The sequence below is a fragment of the Macrotis lagotis genome, chromosome 1 (genome assembly GCF_037893015.1).
Source record: "Macrotis lagotis isolate mMagLag1 chromosome 1, bilby.v1.9.chrom.fasta, whole genome shotgun sequence".
NCBI classification, from domain to species: Eukaryota; Metazoa; Chordata; class Mammalia; order Peramelemorphia; family Peramelidae; genus Macrotis; species Macrotis lagotis.
The window spans coordinates 912410560-912435547 of record NC_133658.1 but is presented as its reverse complement, the minus strand read 5'-3'; the positions used below and the strand labels follow the sequence as shown (position 1 = coordinate 912435547).

The following is a 24988-nucleotide window of genomic DNA, read 5'->3' as shown; positions in this document are numbered from 1 at the left end:
TCTTTTAGATTCTAATAAATTATCTGATAGTTCATAAGACATGGATAGTTAATAAGATTTTTCCACTTTCCATTGGTGTTAGTTCTACATAAGAAATATTGTAATGTGTTTTGCAAAGATAAAAATTGAATAAATGTCAGCTATTATGATTTAGTATGTTTTCTATGATTTCTAAGGGTCGAATTGTTGCTGAATGCTATTCCACATTCATTACAACCAAAAGGTTTCTAATGACATGCCAAAGGTTTCTCTACAGTATGAAGTCTCTCATGCCTCCTAAGGTTTGAGCTGTTGTTGAAGGCTTTTCCACATTCATTACATTCAAAGGGTTTTTCCCCTGTATGAAGTCTCCAATGTTTTGTAAGGTATTATTACTATTACTAAAAGCTTTCCCACATTCATTACATTCAAAGGGCTTCTCTTCTGTATGAATTTTCTTATATGTACTAAGACCTATCCTATGGCAGGAAGTTTTTCCACACTCATTGCAATGAAAGAGTTTCTCTCCAGTTTCTCTCTTATGTTCAGTAATTCTTCCTTTCTCCCACAACCCTTTACACACAAAGGATTTCTTTCCTGTATGAATTCTTTAATGCTTTCTAAGTGATGAGCTTTTGCTGAAGGATTTTCCACATTCACTATATTCATAGTTTCTCTCCATTGTGAAGTTTGCAATGAACCCTAAGGGATGAACTATTGCTGAAAGCCTTCCCACATTCATTGCATTTAAAAGGTTTCTCTCCAATATGAATTACCTGATACATCCTAAATGATATTTTTGAAGGCTTTCCCAAATTTATTATATTCAAATGGTTTCTTTCCAGTAAGACTAGCTATAGAAATGAAAGTTTTTCCACATTCATTACATACAAAGGGTCTCTCTCCAGGATGAATTCTCTCATATTCAGCAAGTCATCCTTTCTATAAAGCCTTTTCCACACTCATTGCATGGAAAGAGCTTCTCTCCAGTATGGATTCTCTGATTCTTTTTCAGTGATGAGATTCTGCTGAAGAATTTCCCACATTTATTATTCATACTGTTTGAGTATGAAGTCTTAAATGGATCCCTAAGGGTTGAGCTATTGTTGAATTTTTTTCTACATTTATTGTATTTGAAAGGTTTCTCTCCTGTATGAATTCTCTTATGTTCTATAAGTCTTCCTTTCTCTATAAAGTACTTCCCACACTCACTGCATATATAGAGTTTTTCACCAGTATGAATTTTCTGATGCTACATAAGTGATGAACTTTTAATAAAAGATTTCCTCCACTGGTTACATTCATATTTTCTTTCTCTAGTATGAAGTTTTCCAGAGAGACTCTGACAATTCCAGAGAAACTAAGGGATGAACTATAGCTCAAGGCTTTCCCACATTCAATACATTCGCCTCTGTATGATTCTCTTATGTACAATAAATTTTCCACTCTCTATGAAGGTTTTCCCACATTCACTACACAAAAAGTGCCTCTCCTCTATGAATTACCTGATGCCTCCTAAGTGATGAACTTTTTCTAAAAGTTCTCTCACAATCTTTACGTTCAAAGGCTTCTCTCCAGTATGAATTCGTTTATTTTCAGTAAGTCTTGCTGGGTTATTGAAGGCTTTCCAAAAAATATTACATTCAAAAGATTTTTCCTCTAGTATGAATTCACTAATGTGCTGAGTTTTCCCTTTTGTATGAAGGTTTTCCCACATTCATTGTAGTTGAAGGATTTTTCTACAGCATGAATTCTTTGGTTTCTTCTGAGGGATGATCTAGTACTGATAGCTTTCTTACATTCATTACAATTACATGCCTTTTCTCCAATAAGTTTTCTATGATAAGGAATAAGGTCTGTGGGGTAAATGAAGGATTTCTAACATTTACTGTATTTACAAAACTTTTTTATATGAGATTTTGTGATATTTAAGAACATTTGAATACTGTTTGGAGTTCTTTGCATGTTTCCTATATTTATAAATACTTTTTCCTGGTGGAGTCCTCCACTGATCAGCAAAGTTGAAACTCAGATTAAAATAACTCAAATATATTATATTTATGGGTGATGGCTATTTTTCTAGATATTCTCTCCTGGTTGTTGTTCTGTCTCTGTAATTTGGAATCCCAATCTTTTCTTGATTTACATTCCCAAGAACTATCCTTCAAAAGTTTTTCCTTAGATGACTCTCATTAAAACAACTTACTCTGGTACTAACTCCTTGGCTTCAAATCTGGTCTACTGAGTGAGTGAATCTGAAGGAAATAAAAAAATTAGCAGTAGTTTCCTGGGATTAAGAAAGGGAAGGAGAAAGGGAAAGAGAAACTATCTAGTATTTTATGGATTACCTTCTCTATGAAGAAGAATTATATTTAATCTGAAAAAGCATAGAATAGATATTTAACAGGGAAATGAAATTCAAATTAGGTGAGATGTGAACAGATCATTTCACTGTCTTAAATGACTGTCTCTAGTACTATGGAGGTCATCATCACTTACTTTAATTCTCTCTCCTACCTATTTAATCTGATATAATATCCCCAGTTTTCTTATTAGTAATTGGTAAAATGTCTAAATTTTCAAAAAGGGTAAACATTTTCTTTGCAACTCAGACTATTAAACCTGATATTAATGTCTGGCAAAATTTTACACTCTGTTATAAAAATGTTTTAAAACACCAAGAAAATAAAATAATGCTCATTATGACATAGCATAGGTTTGAAAGAACAAGTGGTTATAAAAAAATCTATCCTTACCATTCATGTCCATTTATCTATCTATTTAATTATTTATTTATAGGTTTTTGCAAGGCAATGGGGTTAAGTGACTTGCCCAAGGCCACGCAGCTAGCTACTAGGTGTCTGAGGCCAGATTTGAACTCTGGGACTCCTGACTCCAGGGCCGGTGCTCTATCCATTGTGCCACCTAGACACCCCCATGTCCATTTATTTATAAGATTTCTTGACTTCTGAATCAGGACATTCTTCGGCTACCATGGATTAAAGCTTCATCAACATTTTTGTCAATCTTTCAAGATGATTTTATCACAAGATAAGCAAATAATAGATTTGATATAGGATTCAGGAGTTATTAGAAGGTCAAGAGAATGATTCTGGAGAAAGAGTTTAGGTAGAACATTTAGGCAAGTTAAATATGGAAGACTGGAGTCGTGGTCAGCAAGGGGATATTAAATTACTTAAGTATGAAAAGAGGAGGGGTTGGACTAGACTGGTATAGCCAGAAATGGTCATAGAATCTCAGATTTAGAGCTAGAAGGAATCTCAGAGGTGATCTAATTCAATTTCCTTATTTTACAGAGGGGGAAACTGAAATCTAGAGAGGTTAAGTTACTTGGCCAAGGAAAGAATCCAAGACAAAAATAAAAGAAATCCAGAGAGACTCATTTCATAAAGTGAAAGAAGGAATGAAAGAAGTTTCTAACTTGGAAGAACATTATTCCACTGTTGGAAATGAGAAATTTGGGAAAGAAGACTTATTTGGGGAAATGTCATGTGGCTGATTTTGGAAAGAATAGACATGTATATCCTGTAAGAGAACATGGAACTGTCAAAGCTAAAAATGTACATTTAGGAAACCTTAACATAGAAGACAGAGTTAAAGACTTATGAATAAATGGCCTAAAAGAAAGGAAAGAAGGGAAAGAAGTACAGAAGATTAAAGACAGAGCCAAGAAAATGGACATCCAAGGTTGATGGGCAAGAGCTTGGGAGACAGGAGAGGTAGTCAAAGGAACAGAGGTGAAGCAGTTTGAGAAGTTAAGAGAAGAATCGGAATAGTATGGTGTCCTAGGATTCATGAAAAGAGACAGTGTGATTCAAATATGAGCATTGCTGCTGAGGGATTAAAGATTAAGATTGGAGAAAAGATGCTTGTATTTTGAGAGATAAAAGAGGACATATGGAGCAGGGAGAAAAGTCCTAAGACAACAGAATCAGAAAAATCTGTGTTTCACTCTCAGACACTTTAAGTCATGAGATAGCAGCATCAAATAAAAGGGTTTGTTATTTTCATCACTAAAACAACTCTTGACTGTTACCAAAAAAGTAGGAAAGCGTACAGGCACTGGGAATGCCAGTGTCCTCCATTTGTCCATTTCCAAATAGGTCTCCCATCCCCCACCAACTTGGGAAACAGATGCTATTGAGATGTAGCATGGCAACCACTTCTGCAGGTGCTGCTCTACCACCTCAGCAAACCCAGGAGACCAGAGAAAAGCACTTGGCACCAAACCCATTGGCACCATCAGATGGTTCAAAGGCAGAAACAGATGTGTTGGCAGTGGAAGTAATACTTCAGAAGTTGTATTTACCAATATGCTGCACCACCCCAAGGACCATTGAATCTTTCTTGTGATTTGCAGCTGAGACCTCCTATGTATATTAGTCTCCCCCCAATGGAATGTGAGCTTCTTGGGGGTTTTGCACATAGTAATAACTGGCATATTCCAGTGCTTCAAGACTAAAAATTACTTTGTTATTTTGTTCAATCCTTGCAACAATCTTGTAGAGTAGGTGCTATTATTAGACCATTTATAGATGAGGAAACTAAGTTTGAGAAAGATCAAATGACTTTCCCAGGCAGAAGGATTTGAACTTGTCAGACTTAAGGTCAGACTTATGGATCTTTGAAAGAAGGAAAAGACCGTGAAGAGGGAGAGCTTCAAAAACATGACTGTTAAATTGAATTCAATTACAATTTAAGAATAAGAAGAAATAAGAATCAGGGAGCAGGTAAAATGAATAATCATCAGAAGGAACATACCTTTCTCTGAGACTGGAATTCAGGAGAAAGATATCAAGATAGTGATTTGTTAATGTGGAATCACAAGATACAGGAAGAAGCATCAGAGAGAAACTGAGGCCTAGTGTGGTTATGTGACAGATCTAAGATTCAAACCCAGGTCCTCTGACTTCAAATTCTTATAACTACAAAGTGAAATGTGAGGGTATATTGAAAGACACACAGTAGACTCTCTTCTCCTGGTCCAGGAGGACTTCAAGGGGACTTTGAAACAACTAACATTTCAAAGGGACTATATGAATGACAAGATGATGTATCATTTGCAATGAGTTTTGTCTGCCTAGCTGTCCCTCACTCACCTGCGGCAGGTGCCACCTGGGAGTTCTGCCTCTGGTATCCATGGTGCTTCACCTTTCTCTGTATGGGAGATCATCATATTTGGTTGAAAAGTAGGGAGCCCTGTTCATGGGGGAAATAAATGCTGAGGGAGAGAGATACATAACACTATTCAATCCTATGCTTTTTTCTCCTTAGGGAAAAAGAGGGCCTACCTATGAGGAAGTCCCAATGGGGTGATATAAAGATGTTCTGTATATCCTTAGGAATTATTAGGGCATGAATCAGAGTTGATTAGAGAAAAAAATTAGTTCATTTGACTCCAGTCTTGTCTTCAATTATCCATCATGGGACACTAGAGACCAAGCTCTAACTCAGGGAAACAGAGAATAAGCAAGATAAGGCCCCAGAAGCGGCTCAGTGAAAAGAGAGGCCTTTCCTGGGAACAGGGAGCAAAACCATCTTGTCCCATGACCTGAAAGGGCTTAGGAACTCTGTCACATGACAAACAGTCTTTTTTTCTAACATACACATGATCACATTTATTAATATCCATAATTTAATTTGAATTTTGAGTTAGTTGGTTTAGGACATTCCCAGGGAAGAGATTTCTATCAAAGCACATCAGCATCTACTCTGCAGGCCTACTCTGAGAGCTACCTGGGGCCACTCAGCCTGTATGAGACAGAGGTCTGACTTGGACCCCAATCTTTGTGGTCATGTGGTTTGCTTCCTGTCATTATACCATGCTGGGCTAGAAAGTCTTCTTTCTATTAAAAGGTTCCATCGTGGTTGATGAAATAATGTTCACCAGACTTGCTACTAGCCCCTTCCATCAAGTTCTCCTCTACTGCTTCCTTGGGTTATGGAGGGGACTCTGGTTTCTTGAGGGCCACACCAGCTAAGCATCGACTCTGGGGGCTTCTTCTCTGCTGCAAAGGTTGAGTGTGGTCCTAGCAGCAAAATGATTGTTTTCTGAAGACCAACCATGACAGATACTAAAAGACTCAACCATTAGGATGATTCTTTGGTATAGATTTCTTAGGAAGAGCAACCCATGAAACAGAAAATGGCAAAATGGTCCTATTTCTTGGGCAACCTCCTTATATTTCTGCAATTCTAACTAGTGGCAGATGATGTCAATAAAGTCAGTCTTTTTGCTGTCTATCTATAGAGGTTAATTTAGCTGCTGATACTCTTTATGTGAGATCTTTATCCTGGGACCTACTAGACACACCAGTAGAGGATCTGAATCATATAAGTTTTGATATTCTGCTATAAAATAAACCAAATGACAGAAGCAAGTTGGGGCTTTCCAAACTTATCGTTCCTTCTTTGGCCCTACCTGAGTCCAATTTTTACCCTTCCATAAAGATGAAGAGTTACCTCTTTACCCATTCCCACCCACCAATCTGAGTATGTCTTTGAGTATGTCTAGCATCCACTTTTTTAGTCCCTATTGATATGCATCAGGGACAGGTGCCAGGTTCTAACTAGATCTATCAGAGATTTAACTAATCTCAACTGTACCCTGATGACTATATGATAATTTTTTTTCTTCTTTCCAGAATGCCTATTTCTCTACTTGGCACCTTTTCTATACTATCACCTCTGTCTGACTCTGAGGAGAAGACCTTGACTCAGACTTTATCAAGAAAAGAAAGATCAGCCATTGGGAGCTCCCACCTCTTCCCCATTGTATACATCAGCTCTCCTCCAAACAACCTTTTCCATTTTCTCTTCATTTGCTCTGGTTTATGAAGAAGGACCTCCTTACTAATCATCTTCTCATTGTCTTTTCTCCAAACTCTTAATCTCTGATGAGGTTAATCTTCCAGGTTAATAACTTCAGCCTTATCCTTAGCTCTTCACCAGGGCAGCTAGGTGGTGCAGTGGATAGAGCACTGGCCTAGGAGTCAAGAGGACGTGAGTTCAAATCCAGCCTCAGACACTTACCACTTACTAGCTGTGTGACTCTGGTCAAGTCACTTAACCCTGACTGTCCCACATCCAGGGTCAACATCCTGATTCATATCTGGCCACTGAACCCAGGTGATGCTGGAGGAGAAAGTGAGGCTGGTGACTTAGCCCAGCTCCCCTCACTCAAATTCGGTTCATGTGCTTGTTATAGCATCACCTCCCTGATGATGTGGTCATCTTTGAGAATGAAGGACAAAGCATCATTATCATCATTAGCTTTTCACCAACCCTTACCCTACATATCCAGGTAGGTACCATGGTCTTGCCATTTCTATCTCCATGCCGCCTTTCATCTGACTCCACTCTATTTAAAGTTTCCAGGTCAGGTCAGACCCTCTTGCCTGGTCTATTGCAATGTCCTAATAATTGACACAGCTGGATAGCAGGAAAACCAGCCACCTGCTTGCTACCCAGGTGACATTGCAAAAGTTACATGACTTCTCAGGGCTTCAGTTTCCTCTCTGTAAAATGAGCGGGGAGGGCCTAGAGGGTCTCCAAGCTCCCTTCAGCTCTGGATTGATGATTGTTGACTGGGGGATGAAGTCAGGGATGGCTTCACAGAAGAGACAGCTGGGTCTTCAAGGACTGGTGGGATAGAGAGGCACAGAAGATGAGGAGTGGCAAGAATGCAGAGTGAACTGGAGGCACAGTTGAGCATGGATGCTGGGGGTCAGCAGGACCAGGAGGTAGGGCTGTCTGGTTGGTCTGTTCTCATTTACCTCATTTAGTCATTATGTGTATTGTTTTCCTAGTCTACTTAGGATACGTTGCTAGGAAAGTCTTCCCTTGTCTTCTGTATTCATCATAGTCATCATTTGTTTGATGTCCAACTGTTAGTTATCTGATTTGTCTCTAGTTCTTTACTAGCAAAAGAGGGAGGGAAGGAGAGAGGAAGAGAGAGGAAAGCAGTAGAGCAAGGAGGGAGTAAGAGAGAAGAAAAGGAGAGGGAGAGAGAGAAAGGGAGAGGAAAAAAGTGAGAGAAATAGGGATGGAGACAGAGCTGAATAACAGATATGCTCTAGTGAATTCAGGAACTATAAAGTGGAATTGTTCTTTTAAATGCTCTCAAGAACAGTTTAGATCATTTTGAGTTTAGTTTGAACACGTAAAGAAGTTAGTTGGCTCCAAGGCTGGTTCTCTGCCTATGCCACCTCCTGCCACTAAGGCAGAGCAGAAGGGAAAGTGGTGGATGCGGAAAATGAGGTTGGCTCATGCTTGGGACTCATGCTAAGCCTCCAAAGGACTGTGAGCTCTAGATGGAATTTATGGGATTAGAGGAAGCTAAATGGAGCTTGATCCCAAAGCTCAACACAAATCACCAGTGTGAGGTTGGTGTCCAAAACAACACATCGGGAGGCAGTGCCTTGAAGAGGGGAGGGAGTTATGCCACTGGTAGTTGTCCACATACTGGCTTAGACTGTCCACAGCTGGAGCCCTGGATGTCCCATTATAGAGAAGACATAGATAAACTATGGTATTTCCAGAGGAAGAGAGAATGCTTTGTTCAGGGACTTGTTAGCACACCCCATGAAGATTCATTAAGATAGCTGGGACTGGGCAGGGAAAGAAGACTTGGATGGGTCGGCTAGGTGGTGCAGTGGATAGAGCACTGGCCTTGGAGTCAGGAGTACCTGAGTTCAAATCCGGCCTCAGACACTTGATAATTACCTAGCTGTGTGGCCTTGGGCAAGCCACTTAATCCCGTTTGCCTTGCAAAAAAAACCAAACTAAAATACTAAAGAAGACTTGGCAGGGGCCAGGATCAGAATCAGGAGTAATGGGTGGGAAAGCTGCCTCTATAGCTGGTGGCTAAGTATATGAAAAAAAATGACCCAACAATCAGAATGGACCAATTGTGAAACAAGTTTCCCTTAACTAAAGGCTTTAAACAAAGTTCAGATAGCTCCAATCAAGAAAGTTTGGGATGACTGTTCCCAGGGTGGCTCATTAAAGCCCTTCCAATGTGATGGTAATTTGATAAAGTGCATGTCTCCAAGAACTTCAGGCAAAGGGAAGACCACCTGTACCTTGACTCAATTCAATTTACCCCTCTAGGCCTCTTTTCTTAGGAGTTTGATAGAGGGGCACTTGATTAAAGTTCCTGATGTCCCCTCCACTTCCAAAGACTTGCAGACACTGAAAAATCTAAGTCATGTACTGGAATCACCAGTTTCCTGAGGACAGTTGAAGCTTGGGCTTTCTGGAGGAGTGTCCAGAGAAGGTCAAGGACAAGGGAAAGATTTTCATAGGCCAAGAAGAGAGTTGGCATTCCAGGATGAAGAAGGAAGCAGAACTCATCTGGGGCTGGACAGGCAGGAGTCCAGGAGCCATTTCCTTCTCTTCCTTCTTGAGTCATCTATCATGAGGAAGGGCAGTCTCAACCATGCCAAGCTACACATAAAGGAAGACATCAAGAAGAACAATTCCACTTTATAGTTCCCAAATTCACCAGGATGGTGTTGAGCTTCTTGATCTCTGGAGAGGGAAAGACTCAAGGTGAATGAGGAACAACCCTCTCAGCATTAAAGAAAAGACTCTACCAACCCCTGAGATCACAAGAGCCGCCAAGGGACTGAACTATGATCTGGAAATTGGATGTGGTTCAATTCTCAGCTTTCTGCATGTTTGTTTCTGAATCCAAGATATTTTAGTGATCTGCTTACTGTTTTTTTTAAAAAAAAGCATTTATTAAGTGCCTACTATGTATTTTCCAGGTGTTCTAGAGTGTTGGGCCTGGAGTGAGAAAGACCAGAGTTCAGACACTTTGTTAGGTGACCTGGGCAAATCACTTGGCTGCTGCCTATAAAATGGGTATAATATTGGCACCTACCTTCCAGGATTTTTATAAGGATAAAATGAGATATTTGTAAAGTGCGAACTTTTAAGTGCTATATAAAAGTGAATTGTTATTATTATTATTATTATTACTAAACTAACAGCTGAGGAGATAATACAGCCCTGGCCCTCAGAGTTAATATTCTACTAAGGGAAGCCAATGCAATGGGAGACTGCAGCTAGGGGTTGCCATACAGCCTAGAGCCCTGGACCTGGAGGCAACAAGACTCATCTTCCTGAGTTCAAATCTGGCCTCAGACTTACGAATTGTGTGACCTGGGCAAGTCACTTCACCCTGTTTACCTCAGTTTCCTCATCTGTAAAATGAACTGGAGAAAGAAATGACAAACCACTCCAGTATCTTTGCCAAGAAAACCCCAAGTGGGGTCATGAAGTCAAACAAGACTGAACAACAACAAAAATTTTAGATAGGCAAGTCAGCGGGATAGTAATTGGAGTAATAGAGCAAATGATTTATAATTAAAAATCTGGTATTTAAAAAATCCTCATTTTATTTTTTCATTTATTTTCCTGTAAATTCTCTACCTTTTATTTCTCTAAGGTAGGGGTTCTTAATATGGAGCCCACAAACTTTAAAAAATTTCTTTTGATAACTATAGTTTACTATATAATTGGTCTCCTTGTAATCCTCTATTTTTATTCATTTGGAAATATTCTTCCTCAGACTCTCCAAGGGGTACAAGACAAAAGAAGGTAAGAACCCCTGCTCCAAAGGAGATAGGAACCCTGCTCAAGGAACAAGGTGTAGGTGGGTGTAGGTCACAGTTCTGTTCCTTAGGTGCTGTATGATGGGAGTGTGTAACTTAATCTTTCTGTGCCTATTCAATGAAGAAAAGATTTCCATCTTCCCCTGTCATTCACAAGGGCAAGGAATCATTTTACCCAATTCTTGAGAGTAAACCACTTCCTAGGATAAGCCTTTGGTCTCATATGATGGAAGCAGCATGGTCTGATTGAAGTAACACAAGCCAGGAAAGGCTCTCAGCTCCCATATTAAATATCAATCACAGCTTCAATTTTCATGGGAAGGAAATGTATGCCTGTCCTATCTGCCTTACAGGTTCTTACTAAAAAACACTTTCAGAAGTAAAATATCTAGAATTGGCAATGAGGAAATGAAGTTATCACTCTTTGCAGGCTGGTTCATCTTACACTGAGATGATGCATGCAAATCAAAGCTATCTGTAGTCATTTGAAAAAATGCTGTCACTATTAATTAGAGAAATGCAAATTAAAGCAACTCTGAGGTATTACCTCACACCTATCAGATTGGCCAATTATAACAGAACTTTAGGATGGGACTTTAAGGGTTCTCCAGCCTCATTTCCCCCTGACTCAGCAAGAATGCCTTCTCCCCCACATCTACACTTAGCCCTTCTCTCCAAAGACTTCTGTCATCCTGCACTTAACTTTTCAGATCAAGACCACAGATATTTTGCTTTTTTAAAAAAATACATTATTTATTTTTCTAATTACATGTAAAAGATGATTTCAACATTCATTTTTTTGTCAAGTTTTCTCCCTCCCACTTTCCTGTCCCTCCACCCCAGGATGGAAGTAATCTGATATAGTTTATACATATACAATCATGTTAAACACATTTCCTTTTTAGTCATTCTATGAAAGAAGAATCAGAAAAGGAAAACATCATGAGAAGCCCTGGCCCCTTTGCATTAGATTACTTGCATACACATTCTAGGCTTGCAGTCCCTCTTACACTAACATGCATGCACACACACACACTCCAGCTCAGCCCCTTAAACTGACGGGCATGCATACACATTGCAGGCTGGTTCATCTTACACTGAGATGATGCATGCAAATATATACTCCAGTTCAGCCCCTTGCACTGATAGGCATGCACACAGTCAGTCCTGTCCTTACATGGTTGCACATATACATTTACAGACCCCGACCCCAGGCTAGGTCATTCGAACTTTGCCATGGCCCATGGCCCATGGTGCACACTCCTGCACTCACCCAGCCAGCTCTGAGAGGAGCTGAATGCTCAGTCCTGTGCCCCACAAGGTCAGCTGCATCAAGGCTCTGATCTATGACTCCCAGAATCCATCATGCTCTTCAGAGATGTCAGTTGAGAGAGGAATCAGGGTTTGCAAGCTCGGTGCCCAGAGAGCCATATGAAAGATTCTGGGAAATGCAGTCCAAAGATTTCATCCCTCTGCAGGTCTGGCTTTTTGGAGTCAATCAACTGATTTGACTTTCTCCTGCCAAGACTCACCTTTTCTGGTTCCTACTACCCACCGTCCACCTCCTCCATAGCTGGTAATAACGAGGAAATAAAAAAGGTTGTTCAGTGGAACAGGTTAGATAGACAATACACACAAATGAGGAACATACTTCCTAACCATGTGAGCCTAGGCAAGTCATTTACCCATTTGCCTCAGTTTCCTCATCTGTAAAAGGAGTTGGAGAAGGAAATGGCAAATCACTCCAGTATGTTTGCCAAAAAAAAAAAAAAACCCCTCAAATGAGTTGGTCAAGACTGAAGAACAATTCAACAATAACTAAAAAAAATACACAAATGAGCACAGTAGTCTCATTTTATTCATCTGAACATCCTAGATATTGGGGCAAGAATTCACTATTTGCCAAATATTGCGTAAAAGAGGAAAATGTTCTAGCAACATCTAGACTAGCTAGTATATCACACTATACAAAGTTAAGTATGACTTAGACAAAAAAACTGACATCATAAACAAATTAGAGAAGCAAGGAAGAAATTATGTTAGATTTAATGATAGGGGGAGAATTCCTAGCCAAACAATAGGGATCATCACAGGAGGCAAAATGGAGAGGCTATTATATACAATTAAAAAAATTTTACTCAAAAAATATCAATGTAACTTAAATTAGAAAAGAATTAAGAAACTGAAAAAAAGATCTTTGCAGCTAATTTTTCTAGATGTAATTTCTCAGATACATAGAAAAATGATTAAAATTTATAAGAACAAAAGTCATTTTGGGGTTGACAAATGATCAAAGAATATGAATAGACAATATTCAGTGGAAGAAAGACCCCAGGCCCAGTGGTGGCAACCAGAGGTGATCTCAGTAGAGGCTGTGGATAAGGAAAAGCAAATACAGGCTTGGTGAGCATAGTACCTGTTGGGACAATCTGGCTGGCAGACCTAACTGTGGCTTAGGAAAGGAGAGGAGTCTTGAGGTTGAACCCCTGGAGAGAAAACAACAGTAAGGAGGACCTGAAGTCCTCCCACACATTGGGATTAAAACTTGATAAAAATAAATAAAAAGCAAATTAAAAATAAAAATTTGCAAGCAAAGGAAAAAGAACCCATTATAGAGAGCTATAAAGAACTGGGTTGATATTGTTAAGAATATAGTGAGGTTAAAAAAAGACACTCCTATTGCAAAGAGTAATAAAAAATGATCCAAGGTCCAAAAAACAACTCTTGAAAGAATTTTAGGGGCAGCTAGGGCCCTGGAGTCAGGAAGACCTGAATTCAAATGTGACCTCACACAATTAATAACTGCCCAATTATGTGACCTTGGGCAAGTCACTTAAATCCCATTGCCTTGAAAAAAAAACAAAAAAATTTTTAAAGGAATTAAAAAACAAAACAAAAAAAGGAATTCAAAAATCAAATAAGAAAGATCGAGGAAAAATTGAAGGGAAAAATAATTCTAGAAAATTATGAAAAAAAGTTAACCAATTAGGAAAAGAAATACAAAATCTCAGGAAAGAAAGTAACTCCTTGAAAGCCAGAAATGGACAAAAGGAATCAAATGATGTGATGTTATAAGACTTCAAGAAATAATAAAAATAGAAAAAACAGAAGAAAATCTGAAACATTTCATTATAAAAACAGCTGATTTGGAGAAAAGACTGAGAAACAATATTTGTCAGACTATCTGAAAATTATGATTAAAAATAGAATCTGGATACAATATTTAAAAAATTATCAAAGAAAATTGTCCTGAAGTTCTAGAACAAGAAGATAAAGTAGAAACAGGGGGAAAAAAAATCTATCCTTTATTCCCTGAAAGAGATCCCAGGAAGAAAACTTATAGAAATTCCCAGAAAGGGTAGAAATATTGCAAGCAAGAGGGGGGAAAACCCCCAGCTCAATTAGGATTTCAAAGCAATTAGGATTTCACGAGACCTAGCAGCTTCTACAATAAAAGACCTGGTCTTGGAACATGATATTTTGAAGAGCAAAGGAGCTGGGGTTGCATTGAAAAACAACTTTACCAGTAAAGGTGACTATAATCCTGAATGAAAAATAAAATGGACATTTGATAAACTGAAAGACTTTAAGAACTCAATGGAAAATTCAATGTAAAAGAGCAGAACTGAATGGAAAATTCAATATAAAAGATCCAGAGGAAATATAAGCAAAATATTAAAGGTTAATTATAAGGCACTGATTAAGGTCAAATTGCTTATTTATGATACATGAAACTGTTTTCTAGTTTTCTTAAAATTGTCATCATTGCTAAGGTAATTTGAAAGAAAGGTTGGGACTGAATCGTGTATGATGGTAGTGATTCTAAAAAACAAAATTGCATAGAAAAAGGGAAAAGGAGCAATTATATTATAAATATGGGCATGAAAGTCAGAACTAATATAGAGGAAGTAGGTGGGGGTAGAGGGTCATTAATATTAGAGCCTTACTCTCATGTGCGTTGAAGAGTAACCAAAGTAATTTAGGAGTCTTCTGATCATGAGAGATGAGAAAACTGGGGGAGAGGGTGAGGGGAAGATATTTAGAAGGGTATATAGATTAAGATTTGGAGGATGGGAGGAGAAGATAAGGGAGGGACTTTCAGAAGGGGTGGTCAAAAAAAAGGAATAAGTGGATAAGAGAAGAAGAGAAGATAACAGGGATAGGGTAAAAAGAGAGGTTGAGAAACAAAATAGTGAGTAAAAATAAGAGGGAGGGAAATTCATAAATAGTAATTATAACTTTGAATGTGAATGGGATGAACTCATAAAATAGAAATGATTACCAGAAAGGATTAAAAATCAGAAGACAACAATATCTTGTTCACAAGAAACACATTTAAGGGGCGGCTAGTTGGTGTAGTGGATAAAGCACAGGCCTTGGAGTCAGGAGTGCCTGGGTTCAAATCTGGTCTCAGACACTTAATAATTACCTAGCTGTGTGGCCTTGGGCAAGCCACTTAACCCCATTTGCCTTGAAAAAAACCTTAAAAACAAAAAAAGAAACACATTTAAGATTGAGATACACACTGAAATTAAAATGTAGAATTGAAATAGAATTTTATTATGCTTCAGCTGATTAAAAAAAGGTAGGAATAACAATTATAATCTCAGAAAAAGCTATGGCTAAAATAGATTTAATTAAAAGAGACAAGGAAGGTAACTACATTTTGATAAAAGGTACCACAATGAAGTAATAAGAATACTGAACCTTTATGCAACAAAACTATCGCAGCTAAATTTTTAAAAGAAAAGTTAAATGAATTATAGGTAGAGTTCTTAGATCTAGATAAATCTAACAAAAATAAATAAAAAAGAAGTTAAGGAAGTGAACAGAATTTTAGATAAGCTAAATATGATAGAAATCTGGAAAGAACTGAATTGAAATAGAAAGGAATATACCTTTTGCTCAGTGGTTCAAAGATTGACATATATACATATATATAAGCACATAAAAATTTTATAGTTTAAAAGGAGAAAAGCAGAAATATTAAATGTATATTTTTCATAATACAATAAAAATTACTTTAATAAGGGATGGGTTAAAGAACTAATCACAGAAACAATAATTTCTTTAAAGAGAATGCAATGAGTCAATTAAAACTTATGAAATTCAGCAAAAGCTGAAATTTATATCTTTACATGCTTATATCAAAAAATTAAGAGAAAAGAGTAGACTAATGAATTGGGTATACAATTTAAAAAACAAGAAAAGGACATATTAAATTTCCCAATTAAACACTAAATTAGGGGTGGCTAGGTGGCACAGGGGATAGAGAACTGGCCCTGGAGTCAGGAGTACCTGAGTTCAAATCCAGTCCCAGACACTTAATAATTACCTAGCTGTGTGGCCTTGGGCAAGCCACTTAACCCCACTGCCTTGCAAAAAAAACAAAAAACAAAATAAAAAATAAACACTAAATTGGAAATCATAAAAATTAAAGGTGAGATTAATAAAATTGAGTGTTAAAAAAACCCACTGAATTAATAAATTCAAGGGTTGGTTTTATGAAAAAACAAAATAATTGTTTAACACTTAAAATTAGCCAAATGGAAAAAGAGATGCAAAAGTTAACTGAATAAAATAATTCCTTAAAAATTAGCATTGTGCAAGTGGAAGCTAATGGCTTTTATGAGACCTAAAGAAACAATAACACAAAATCAAAAGAATGAAAAAAATAAAATTTTTTGTGAGTTATCTGATCATAGAAACAACTAATCTGTAAAACAGATTAAAGAAAGATAATATTAAATTTATTGAACTACCCGAAAGCCATAATTTTAAAAAGTGCCTAGACATATTTCAAAAAATTATAAAGGAAAACTGCCCTGATATATTAGATTCTAAAGGCAAAATAGAAATTGGAAAACAAATCTACCCATCAGCTCCTAGGAGAGATTCCAAAATGAAAACTCCCTAGAATATTATAGCAAAATTCCAGAGCTCCCCAGGTCAGAAAGCAGCTAAAAGGAAATATTTAAATATCACAGAGCCACAAGATTTAGCAACTTCCTTGTTAAAGGAATGGAAGGCTTGGATTATGAATTTTAGAAGGCAAAGGAGCTAAGAATAAAACCAAAAACAATCTACTCAACAAAACTAAATATGATCCTTCTTGGGGGGGAAATGGATATTCAGTGAAATAGAGGATTGTCAAGCATTCCCACTGAAAAAATCCAGAATTGAATGGAAAATTTGATATTAACACATAAGACTCAAGAAAAGAACAAGGAGTTCTTTAGAAGTCTCATGTTGTCTGAGAATGAACACTGAATAGGACACAAATTCAATTCTATTTCTGACACTTACTGCGTAAGTGACCTTGTGAAAGCTACTGGACTTCTCTTGTGCCCCCATTTCAGTTGTGATTCTTTTCTCCCAAAGCCTAATTCAAGAAGAGTCCTTAATCAAGGCTAACATGAGGGTGTTTGCCTGGACCCCAAGTTCCCACGATAACAAGGGCTGAGAGACCTTTGGATGATGTCTTTTTTGATGCTGACTGGAAGAGAAGATAGGAAATATCTCATATGGTACAGTCATAGCCCTCTTGTGAATGCTTTCAAGAGTTCCATGCCCCAAAGTTCTAAACAATGCCTGCTAGCATCATAGATTTATTACAAAAAGGAAAGTAAAAGGCTTCAGAGTCCAACTGTACTCACTTCAGATATGGGTAACTGAGTATCAGAGGTTCAGTGACCTGCTCAGGATCCCAAAGCTAAAGTGTCTAAAGAGTAATTCTAATTCAGGTTATCTTGCCCCAAGTCTAACACTTCCTGCTCCACAGTTAATAAATGCTTTCATTTCACTCACCCAGATAGGAGTTTCTTGGGCCTTTTGGTTCCAACTTCCAGGACTCCTCAAAATGGAAGATCAAATCTCTGAGAAGTGGAATTCCTGGCCATGGGAAGAAGGAACAGATGAGGATGGAGAGAAATGTATACTTACCTCTCTTTAGAGCAAAAGGACAATGCAAGCAAAGATCACAGTTTGTACCCAGGTCTCTTCAAGGAGGGTTGACACAGCATTTACTGTTGAGAACTTGCAGGAAGGGAGAAGAACGTGCAGCCAACTGGGAATTAGAAGATTCTGCCTTTCCTTACCTCCTTCATAGAAGGATAGGTACTTTACATGCCTTCCATTATCTGGAAATTAGAGCCAACTAGTAGTTCAGGGATGAGACTCTTGGGCCTGGAATCTGGAAGACTTGAGTTCAAATCTAGACACTTAGTAGTTACATGGCTCTGGGCAATCAATCACTTAACCTCTTGTTTACCTCAGTTTCCTCCATTGTAAAATGGATTAATAATAGCACTCATAAGGATGTTGTGAGTATCAAATGCAATCATCAAATTGGAATCGTCTTACAATTATTTGTTACAAATATTTTCATTCTTGCAGCTCAGATGGTAGGTTCTTTGAAATCCATGAGCATTAGGCATTTGAACTACAACTCATCTTGAAAACATCATAAAATAACAGAATGTTCTATAAAAACAGACCTGATATGGCCTCTCTTTGCAGTGTTAATTTTGGTTTTTTAATGTTTAATTTATATTCTACTAATGTTATTGTTCTTCTATCTGGATTTTCAAAGGAACTATTCACTTGTTGAATCATTATTAAAGGTTTCTAGTCTATGTGTCAATGGTAGAAAGTTATGTTTGAAAAGATTTTTTTCTTTGCATTGGTTGTTTTATATATAAACACTGTTTTCCAAACAACAATAAGGTAATATATTCTACTAAATTTCAAGTATATTTACCATTTAATATTCTACATGTTATTTAGCTGACAGAAAAATAAATCTTGTATATAGTAGCTAGCAATTTATTTTATTAGCTAGTTTATGGAATAAAAACAAAAAATAAACTTCCATCTCTCATCAGGAGAGTTTGTGAAATTTTCTTAAGAAAAAGTCAAACTGTCCAAGTCTTCTTAGAATCAGTGATCAAAGTGAAAATAGAATTCAATAGTCAGATCTAGAAAGAAACTTCAAAATCTAGAGTTTTAAAATCAAAGAAAAAATATTGCAATGTCCAGAATGAACAAATTCAAACACTGAGAGGTCACATTTAGGATCACACATAATTTAGCAAGGACTCCTACAAAGGAGTAAAAATCTGGAACATTCCAGAAGACAAAGGATATTAGTTTACAACCAAGAATAGCTTACCCACAAGTAATAAATATAATTCAACAAAGGGAGAAAATAGTTCGTTAATGAAATAGAGTCTTTTTAACCATTGCTAATGAAAAGGCCAGGATGTAGAGATTATGGTAAGAAGGCAGAATAAGGCAAGAAAATGCCTGACTTTCCCAAAGTCTTCCAAACTGAATTTTAAGGTGGCAGAAATAATTAAAAAAAATCAGGGTAAAGCAGTTGTCCAGCCTTAGACAACTTAAGACCATGTTAAGAAAGATATGACCTTCTAGGGTCAAAGTCTGACTGGGAGCCAAGTGCAGATACTATCACATCAACATGCAGCAAGTCTTGGTGGGGCAGCTATGTTGGTTGCAGCCTGGGCTTCAGGAACTTTCATTAAAAGGTGAAAGCTGATCAGAGGAAAATTGGGGCAATCTTCTGCTAGGAGAGGACATGGGCCTCAGGTATGTTGAGCAGATGTGATCCTAAGTTGCAGCTTCAGGTGAGTAGAAGAAAATATACACCTGCTGCTATAGGAGAACGGAAATGGGTGGTGCATTTCTAGGATGGGGAATGACAGGATTCATGTGGCAGCCTTACAAAGGTGAAGAGGACTAGTCCCAACTAAAGGGTGGAGATGAGTACCTGAGGTGATTCATAAACAAAGACAGAAACATGAAGGCCACATCTGGTCTTGGATTATAGCACATTGAAAGAATTAAAAAAAGTCAGAGGCCCCCAGAGAGAGTTCTGAAAATAACATGAAAAACCTGAAGTCTGAGCCATTATACCTCAAAATTTGGGAGCAGAACCCAACACTAACATATCTAAGTGAAATGGAAGAGTACCTACCAAAATACAATCTGCCTAGATTAACAGAAGGGGAATATCTAATTAAACCTATTTTAGAAAAAGAAACTGAAAGGCCAATAAAGATACTTCCTAAGACAAAAAAGATTCAGGACCAGATGGATTGGCAAGTGAATTCTATCAATCATTTAAATGTCAACTAATCCCAATATAAAATAGTTTGGCATACTAGACAAATGAGTCTCTGCCAAACTTCCTTTATGAAACAGAAAAGGTTCTGATACCTAAACCAGCAAGAACGAAAACAGAAAAAATATTATAGACAATTTCACTAATGAATATTCACTAATGAATATCCAAAAATTCTAAATAAAATATTAGTTAGGATACTACTGCAAGATATGACAAAAAAGGCTAGTTCAATAGAAGCAAAATTAATTAATATAACTGATCACGTCTAAACAAAACCTCCCAAAAATATGATTTGATAAAGGAAATTTTTTTGGGGGGGGGAGAGGAGTAGGAAAATCTTCTGACAAAACACAATGCTCATTCCTATTTAAAAAAAAACCTGAAAGCATAGGTATAAATGGAATTGTCCTTAAAGTTAAAAAAAAGGGAGGGTGGCTAGGTGGCGTAGTGGATAAAGCACCAGCCTTGGAGTCAGGAGTACCTGGGTTCAAATCCGGTCTCAGACACTTAATAATTACCTAGCTGTGTGGCCTTGGGCAAGCCACCTAACCCCATTTGCCTTGTAAAAAATAAAAATAAAATTAAAAAAAAATCTCCCTAAAACCATCAGCAAGCATTATCTGTGACAGGGTATATGATGAATACATAGGATATAAGATTTTCCATGGTAAGGCCTTATAGTTTAGCTACAGAGAATCACTGACCCCCAATTCACTCCTCATGTTGGGGGAAGGGAGATGAGCAAGATGGATCTCATGCACATATTTAAAACAGCTTGAGTATTTAAAAGAACCACTGAATGTACTTGATTGGTCTTGGCCAGACTCTCAAGGTTGTACTTGATTAACATTGCCTATCTCTTCAGGAACTAGTCATTCTTGAATGTAAACACCATAATTCTTGGGGTTTGGGGAGGGGTGGTACCCTCCTCAGACAACCTGGAAAATTTGGTTTTATTACCCCAAAAAATGGCAAGAAGCCTTCTTTGTTTTCAAGCTATATAAGATCTAATTATGCCCTTGCCTAATTGGAGTTTCACCCATGGAGAGGATGCTCTTCCTGGGGCATTCCCAATGGGGACTCTGATGGCTGTACCCCGGGACTCCCCAGCTGCTGTTGATTCAGATATTGAAGCTCCCCTAATTGGTGATGTTTATGTTAGGCTTTGCTCTTCTTTTTATTATATTGGGACTTATTGGTTACTTTTGCTGTAAAGCTGATTTATTTCTGCCTGTGTTATAATCACTTTATTAAATATACTTTTTAGTTTTGTTGGTATGAATGTGTCACTTTGTAGGAGAGGATTGAAATAAAAATTCCTTAATCAAACACAGGGATGAGCTGGACGTCTTCCTAATAAGATCGGGAGCAAAGCAAGGGTACCCATTTTCACCACTAATATTTAGTATAGTACTAGAAAGACTAGAAATAGAAATAAGAAAAGAAAAAGAAATTGAAGAAATGAGCAATGAAAAAATAAAACTATCTCTTTTTGCAGATGATATAATGATATACTTGGAAAATTCTGGAGAGTCGACTAAAAATTTAGTTGAAAAAATTTGTAATTTGGTAAACTAGCACAAGATAAAATAAACTCACATAAATTGCCAGCATTTCTATATATTTCCAACAAAGTTTTGCAAGAAATGACAGTAAGAGATATTTCATTAAAAAAAAAAACCTGTAGACTATACTTGGGAATATCCCTGTAAAGACAAACCCGGGAACTATATGAACATAATTATAAAACACTTCTTATACAAATAAAGTCAGATTAAATAATTGGAGAAGCATTAATTATTCATGGGTAGGCTAAGCCAATATAACTAAAATGATAATTCTGCCTAAAGTTACATATTCAGTACCATTCCAATTAAACTACCAAAAACAATTTTACTGAATTAAATAAAATCTAGATAAAACTGAGTTAGATAAAAATAACAAAACTCATTTTGAAAACAAAAGGTCAAGAATATCAAAGGAATTATATGGGGGAAAAAATGTAAGGGAAGGAGGTCTAGCAGTCCTAGAACTAATATAATGTGGTAATTACCAAAACTATCTTTTACTTAACTCTAAGACCAAAAAAAGCTACATCAGTGAATAGAAGAGACATTCATTTTGTTGTTATTTGGTTGTTTCACATCCCAGGCTTGCCAAAGATACAGGAGTGGTTTGTCATTTCCCTCTATGGTGAGGAAGAACTGAGCAAACAGGGTTAAGTGACTTGACTAGGGTCACATGGTTAGTAAGTGCCTGAAGCCAGAGTTGACCTTAGATAGGTGAGTCTTCTTGATTTAAGCTCATTGTTCTATGCAGTCTACTACCTAGCTGCCCAGATTTCTTGTGGCGTAGTTGCTTTCAGTTGTGAGCAACTCTTTTGGGATTTTCTTGGCAAAAATACTGGAAGAATTTGCTATTTCCTTCTCTAGCTCATTTTATGAGAAATGGTGGTAAAGAAGCTTACTGATTTTCCCAGAATCACCTAGATAGTGAGGCTGGATTTGAATTCAAGAAGATGAGTCTTTGAACTTTAGGTCTGGCCCTCTATCCACTGTGCCACCTAGCTGCCCCAGGCATACACACACATACACACCCACACACACACACACACACACACACATACATAGGTATATGTATATAAATCACATAGTATATGATTATAGTAATCTTATGTTTGATAAACTCAAAGATCTAAGATTTTAATCTAAGAATTCACTACTTGTTACAGATTGCTAAGGAAAACTGGAAAGCAGTCCAGCAGAAACTACGTGTATATTAATACTGCTTAGCAGGATAGGTCGAAATGGATACATGACCTAATCAAAAAGGGAGAGGAGCATGGAACATATTACATATCACATTTATGGATGAAAAGAATTTATGAATAGCCAAGAGATAGAAAGTACTGTGACATACATAATGGATAATTTTTATTACATTGACTCAAAAGTTTTGTACAAATGAAACTAAAGTAGCCAAGAGAATGTGGTATTCAGTAACAGTAATATTATTTAAAGATAAACTGTGAATGAATAAGCTATTTTGAGTAAGGTGAGCATTCAAATCAAGTACAAAGGGCTTATATAAAGGAAAATATTATCTGCCTCCAGAAAAAGAATTGATATATGGAAGCATACATTGTTATGTTCCACGTGTGTGTGTGTGTATGTGTGTGTGTGTGTGTGTGTGTGTATCTCAAATGTTGGTCTTCTCTAATACGGTCTTGGAATGGAAGGAAAGAGATAACTCGAAACTCACAATGTGATATAAAAATAAATTTAAAAATATGGAAAGACCAGGGCAGCACAGAAACTTTGAAGTTCTGAGAACTGGAGTCAAGTGAAATAAAAAAAAGGAAATACAAATAAAAAATCAGTGACTAAACAAGGAGGAACTTCTTACATTTTAATATAGGATGATACATGTATTCTCTGAAACCTATCATCAGGATGTTCAAGAATAATTATACAAAAGGTCTTATAGATGCCTTCAAAAGTGGCGAAAATGACCAAAAGGAAACCATGAATATTTGGATATTTTTAATTTTGAAATTCACAAATATGAAATAGAATAAGTACTTTACATACCTCATAAAACAGAAAAAGTAGATTATATAGTAAATAAGTTCTACTATGCAAAGCTGGATTTTCTTTTTTTAGTAATTAAAAAATTCAATATTATATTTCAAAGCTATCCTTATTTGTTTTGGACTTCCTCCTGATCCTCTACAGGTATTTTTATAATTTATTAAGCTTTCCTTTTTTTTTTTGAAGTAAGGGAAGGGCAATCCTATTCCTAATCTCCTTCACTGTCATCCTTTCCTAACCCAAAACTAAAAAAAAATTGTCAGGAAAGAAGTCTATCAAAATAAATTTCATCAAATTCCATGTCCCCCAAAAGTACTATATTCTACATACTGAAATAATTACCTCTTAATCAGAAGGCAGGTGGTACAGGTCTTGATAAATCCCTGTAATAGTGATTGCTCATTACAATAATCAGAGTTGTGATATCTTTCAAACTTATTGGCCTTTACCCTGTTATTATTGTTATCAATTAGTCACTTAATTTTATTCACTGCATGCTACATTAACATGGATCTTACTAGTTTCACTGAAATTGTCTGTTTCATGGCATATTTGTATTCCATTCCATCCATATACTGAAATGCATTCAGTTATTGCCCTATCTATGACAGAGTTCCACATCTTAGTTTCTAGTCTTTTCTCATAACAAAGGGAATTGTTATATTTTGATATACTTGAGCCCTTTTTCCTATTTAAAGGAGAAGGTTCTACAGTGGTATCATTGACTGAAAGAGTACACATAGCTTCACAAACAAAAAATTAATGCATGTGCCTATTAAACAATTGTCTTTTCATTTCTGATTTTCTTATCCTCTTTGCAAAAAGCATGAGGGTGAGTTGGAATATGAGAGGTGATTTAATTGTCTTTATCTAGTTATTAGTGACCTGGAGCTTTTTTCCTGATTGTTTAACTTGAGCTGCCATGGGTAAAAAATAATACAAAATTCTTATACCAAATATTCAATCAAGAAAAATAAATTTCTCCCAATATTTGATTATTTTTTTATCATCTTTAACATTCTAACAATGTTTCTAATTATTAGTGATTTCCATTAGTGATTACAGATGTGGAAAATATTTTTCATATAATTATTTATATTTTGTATTTCTTCCTCTGAAAACTGCCCATTCATACTTTTTTGACCTTATTCTATAGTTCCATTCTTTATACTCCTTTGTATGATTTTATATTATACACACACACACACACACACACACACACACATATATATATATATATATATATATATATATATATGTATATAGTATTTATGCAAGGAATCAGGATTAGGTGACTTGTGCAAGATCACATAGCTAAGTATTAAGTATCTGAGGTCATATTTGAACTCAGGTCCTCCTGACTCCAGGGCCACTCTATCCACTTTATCCAGTGTATCACCTAGCTACTCCCCTCTTTATATACTTTGGATCTGAAATCTTTATCAGGGAAACTTTCTGCAAAGATTTTTCCTAGATTTACATTTTATATGCACTGGGTTATTTTTTTCATGTTATTGAAAAATGGCCCATTACATTTTCTGTAATCCTCTTTGTCCCTCATTTAGTGATGAACTTATCTCCTATCCAAAAATGAAAAAAATCTATCCTCTTGGGTTCTTCCAATATATTTGAGGAGA

At 36.7% G+C, this 24988-nt stretch overlaps 1 long non-coding RNA gene and 1 pseudogene across 1 annotated transcript; both read right to left on the bottom strand.

Moving 5' to 3' along the window:
• Positions 1-34: 34 nt before the first annotated feature.
• Positions 35-24988, bottom strand: part of LOC141508984 (uncharacterized) — a 35411-nt pseudogene continuing 10457 nt past the window's right edge.
• LOC141509799 (uncharacterized) lies at positions 11301-13720 on the bottom strand. Its single transcript, XR_012474704.1, has 3 exons — positions 13036-13720; positions 12152-12192; positions 11301-12060 (listed from the first exon to the last, which is right to left on the bottom strand). It is a non-coding gene; the product is annotated as an uncharacterized LOC141509799 (long non-coding RNA).